Source organism: Manis javanica, chromosome 4, assembly GCF_040802235.1.
Source record: "Manis javanica isolate MJ-LG chromosome 4, MJ_LKY, whole genome shotgun sequence".
NCBI classification, from domain to species: domain Eukaryota; kingdom Metazoa; phylum Chordata; class Mammalia; order Pholidota; family Manidae; genus Manis; species Manis javanica.
In genome coordinates, this window is record NC_133159.1 from 106,743,517 (window position 1) to 106,748,838 (window position 5,322).

The 5,322-nt window shown below is 46.2% G+C and overlaps 1 long non-coding RNA gene across 2 annotated transcripts; it reads left to right on the top strand.

Moving 5' to 3' along the window:
* The first annotated feature begins 972 nt into the window (after nucleotides 1-972).
* On the top strand, nucleotides 973-4,469 carry LOC140848969 (uncharacterized). Of its 2 annotated transcripts, none has more exons than XR_012130331.1 (2): nucleotides 973-1,023; nucleotides 1,544-4,469. It is a non-coding gene; the product is annotated as an uncharacterized lncRNA (long non-coding RNA). The 2 variants fall into 2 exon arrangements; XR_012130330.1 differs by having other exon boundaries at nucleotides 997-1,264.
* Nucleotides 4,470-5,322: the final 853 nt, after the last annotated feature.

Here is a 5,322-nt window from a genome sequence, read left to right on the forward strand (position 1 = left end):
TTAAAAGCAAAACATTACACCTAACATAATGACTGGAAGCCAGCCATTCCACTCCCAGATGAAGAAAAGAAAGCATATGTCCACACAAAGACTTGAACAAGAACATTTATAGTAGCTTTATTTTAATAGCTAAAAACTGAAAACAACCGAAATGCCCATCAGTAAGTGAAGAGATGAACAAACTATGGTATAGCCAGCTGTGCAGTGAAACTCTAGCAATTAAAAGGATACATTTATACATGTATTTATTGGTCATATTGATACATGCAACGAAATGAATTAATCTCAAAATAATCATTTTGGCTGAATGAAATAAGCCAGATAAAGAGGTACATAATGTGTTGTTCCATTCATATAAAGCCTTTAAAAACCTACTGTCTAGCTGACAGAAAACAGGTTGATTACTTTGTATTGCAGATCTAACAAATACATATTTGTTGTAAGAAAAAGTTACCAAAACAACAAAAAACGGGAAGTGTAGGAAGAAGGTAAGAAGAAGAAAAGGAATGTCCCCCTGCCTTCCAATCCCACCCCACAGCTGACACCCCTACCGTCACTGCAGCGTGCGAGACGGCAGTGGCTTTGAAGAGTGATGGACGCTACATGGCCAAGGGAGCCGGAAAGTACCAAGTCCTCCCCTTGACAATCATCTGCCCTCTCCGAGCAGTGGGAAGAGTGTGAAGGCAACGAAGAGGAAAATAGCACTACTCTTTGCAGAAATTTCACCACACGGCAGAATGCTCTGGTAAACTGAGGCAGAACAAGTGGTTTCTGGGCTCTCGCCTGGCCCTAAGCCCAGAGTGGACTTTACCTGACTTTCCGAGGTGGAAGTGAAACGAGAGAGGGCAATGAAAGGAAAGCGGCGGAGAAAAAAGCTAGTCAAGTGTACTCGAGTCTTGTGGGATCGGTCGAAAAAACGCCCTGAGATTCCTGGCGGAACTGCGGGCGCCTAACGAGTACTCGCGCAGCCGCAGTGAGGCCCAGCGGAGGCGGACGTCCTCACGTGGGTTCCATGGTGTAATGGTGAGCACTCTGGACTCTGAATCCAGCGATCCAGATTCAAATCTCGGTGGGACCTGTCCCTCTTTAGATGGAGTAAAGCGAACTTGTTACTCCATCCACCCCCGGGGCCTGCTTTCGGCCCCCGCAGCCCTGCTTCTCGCGGCGGCCGTGGGTGCCTCGCAGCCGCCTTCCCGGAGTCGGGGACCCAGATACCGGGTGCTCCGCGGGCCGCGGTCCACGGCGACGCTGCGGGCGTAGCGGGGTGAGCAGGCCAGGGCCGTTCCCCCGGCGGGTCGCCCCGGGCCTCGGGGTAAAGGGCAGCGGCTGCGGCCCGGAGCACCCGCACCGCGAGGGCTCCTCAGCCCGCACGTCCTGTCGCCTGCTGAGTGAAAGGCGAGCGCGCGGAGCCGTGAGGCGGCTCGGGTACTCTGGGGTGGACGGCTGCGCACGTCCATCGGAAGCGCTCTGCTGTAGTTTTCGATGGGCTCGTTCATTCAGAATCTGGATTTGTTCTGTTCTGACCTGTTCCCATTTTATTCAGAGCTTCTGGCTCCCACGTCTCCATTGGCCACTAACGCGCTGTTACCCTGACTTCGGGACTCGGCTCCAGGGAGGGTCATCCTTTCGCCCCCCACTTCGGCAGACAGCAGGAAGCCGCGCCGGGGACCCTAGCCTCCGGGCAGGTCCGTGCCGCTCCCGCTCCGTGCCGCCCCGAGTCCGCTCCCCCGAGAAGACGCCTTAGGACTGACCCGTGGGGACGCCGGTTCTCTCACGCTCGGTAGGAAACAATGGGTGAGGAGGAGGACGGCCCGCGTAGTTGGTGAGAATGTCCTCCAGGTGCTAAGGGGCGGTTCTTTGTCTTTTATCTTTTGGAACTTTCAGCTGCTACAAAGGCCTGACAAACACAGGGGCCTTTTTGGAGGCTCACTTCGGAGAACACGAACAAGGGAGAGGTGTGGGGCGGGGCGAGCGGGAGAAAATAGCCCCGGGAGGGAAGGGGACAGGAAAGCGCGGAGGACGACACAGAAGGAGGGAGGACCTGAGGCGCGGAAGGCAGAGGCGCTGCTGGGCCACCCACCGCGGCTGCGGTTTCCGTCGCTGCCTTTGGGCGACCGCAGCTCCTCTCCCGGGTGCGCTCCCACCCTTTCCTGACCCGCACGGGAACCCGGTGCCTCCCCAAGTCGCAGAGCTGCTTGCCCGGCACCTGGTCTGACGAACTGCCCTTTCCCTGTGCGGTTAAGAGGGGCGAGGTCGGCCGTGTTGGTTTGCAAGTGAGTGCGAGCCAGTCTGGCGCCTTGCGGGGCTCCCTTGAACGAGGGCGGGTGGGAAATAGACACCCACTCCTCTTGCCTTGGCAGGGCCTGGTGTGGAAAACTGGGAAAGGAACGTTGAGGAGAATATATGCTAAGTAAAAAACTAATTTCTTTCAACCTGTGATCATTTTACAGTTTGGTCTTTGTATTTTGAATTTAAATATTTGTGTAGTCACATGTATGACTCTAGAGATTCTGGGGTCTGTTTCATGTTTAGAGATGTCTTTGGCTGTAAAACTAAATTTTTTTATTAAGGCATTTTTGAAACAAGGAAATGTATCCTTATCCTTTTCTAATGAGTGGACCAAATAAATGTTCTAGTAAACCCCCCAGATTCTCCCAGCCTAGATTACTGCCAGTCAGAGGATTACTTCGCACTCCCTTGGAGGATCCACAGCCACTGAAAAGTATCAGTGCTATAACTTAAATTAAATCAGTTTTTATCACATCCAGTGTTTCTGCAGTGTTGTGCCCAAAATACAAGGACTATCACCCAATGATTATATGCAGATTGCCATGTACCAAGCATAGTCCACAAATTTTACCACTGTTTACTCATTTAATCCTCAATAGGCCTATATCATACCCTCATTCCCATTTTACCTATGAGAAAACTGAGACATGGGAAGGTTAAGTAAACTGTTCAGTCACTCAACTAGTGAGTGGGATTTGAAAGGAGGAATTTTTACCAAAGTCAGACTGGCTCCAGAAGATATGCTCAGAGCCATGTGTTTATACCGCTCCTAATGAGAAAGGAACACAAATGGTAAAAATGCTTGATATTTAAAATCTGTATCTTTCTTTTGAAAAAACACCACGGAGCAATCATGTAACAGGTATAAAACTGTGCTGAATATCCTCATGACCCACCTGCCTCCCAAACACCCTTGTTATGCCAACAGCTGCTCCCCTAAAATCTACAACTTAAACAAATTTCCTGCCAGAAGTAGGCTTTTCTCTTTCCCTTTCCATTTGCCTCTCACCTACCCCATACCTCTTCTGGATCTGTTCTGTTCTTTCAGTTCCAGGTCATTCAGCTTTTAAATTCCAGCATATATAAAATACATAAGGAGGAGGAGAATCAGTCCTCCATATTCCCACCACCTGAAGTTAACTGCTTACATCTTTACATATTTTTCTTCAAATCTTTTTTTTAAGTTAATGTAATTTTTTTACAAAAATTATACCTTATTATACCAAACTCAAATGCTGCAGAAAATACAAATATATAAAATCTGAAACACCTTAATTTCAAAAATAACTTGTTAACATTAGGTAAATATTGATGGAGTCCTTTTTGGTATATTTACATAAAGAAGGATTATATGCTTTTATAAAATTGAGCTCATAGGTTCTGTCTTTATTTAAAAGTATTCTATTTAACTAATGAATTTAACTGAAGGAAAAGTGACAAAAACAAAACTGAAGGCATGGTTGAACTTTTTAAAAAATGGAGTATCATTCATATATGATCTTACGGTTTCACATAAACAACAGTGGTTTCAGCATTCACCCATGTTATCATATCCTCACCCCCTCCATTGCGGTCACTGTCTATCAATGTAATAAGACGTTATAAAGTCATTAATTGTCTTTTCTGTGCTTTAGTGTCTTCCCTGTGACCTAGGCATGGTTGAACTTCTAATTAAATTGTTCACAAGAAATAGAATTTTCTTTCTTGAAAGCTAGCACTAATTGTAAGGCTTGGAGGCACCAGGGGAAGGGGTGAGCCTGATGGACAAGCTCAGGCCTCACCAAACGAGGTGAGAAGAGACCAACAGGTTCCGGTCTGACAACATTCCAGAGCCTGATCGGATAACACTCCAAGTAGAGCCCTTGCCCCAAGCTAAAAGATAAGTGTTAACTTTCCAGTACCTGGCTAAAGGCCAATGAGAGACTTCCACGTACTCTAGGTGAGCCAGTCCTCACACCACTGTACACCTGTGCTCTCCCTCCCCCTGCCTTCTTTAAAAAGTTACTGCCTGCCCTGCTGGGTGTGACTTCCTCGTCCTGTGTTTCAGACCACGGAACATCACCCGGGGATTGCGTTCAAATAAACTGCCTGGCACTTTGTTGCCTCTCGTTGCCTGCTTATTTCAGTTGGAATTTATCTTACAATAATAATTTAATTAAATAAGACATTTAAATTTGCAATGAATTTTCTTTTTAAAATCAAAATTTTCTAAAGCTGTAGTTTTGTAAATAATATACTGTATCCATTTCAAGTTTGGAGATCCTTGACAAATGGGTGCATCCGTGTAACCACCATCCAGTTCAAGAAAAAAAGGACATTTCCATTACTCCGAAGTGTCCTCTTGTGCCCCTTTGCGGTCAATACCCTCCCCCCCACACTCCCAGTCCCAGTCATTCAATGACCTAGTTTCCTGTCACCCATGGAGGAGTTTTGCCTGTTCTAGAATTCACAAGAATGGAACCACACAGTATGTTCCTTTCATCACTCAGCGTGATGTTTTTGAGATTCACCCACATTGCTGCCATGTATCAGGAATTTTTTACATCTTATTGAAGAGTAATAGTAGTCCTTTGACTATATTACAATTATATCCTTTTATATCCAATCACCTCCTCACAGATAGTTGAATTGTTTCCAGTTTGAGGACAAAGCTGCTGTGAACAAGTCCCTCTTGTGGGCATGTTTTACAAATTACATTTTAAGATTTTTCTAATTTTTCATACTAACTTATCTTGTGAATGGATGTTTGTAAGAATAGAAATAGGTTAGCATAAGCATAGCCATCTTAAAGGCCTAGAAGCCATTTTCTGAGTATGTGACATAAAAAAAAAAAAAACCTGGGCCTGGGTAAGGCCTTGAAAAACAAGTTAATCATGAGCACCGGGTGGTGGGCAGCTGTGACCCTTGGTCAGCTAACCTTGGTCAGTTAACCTTACATACCAAGCTTATCGTGCAGAACCTCCCTAACCATTGAGGAGTAGTCTTATCCTGCCCTTGCTTAACCCCAGGATGTATGTCTTGCAAGAATAATGT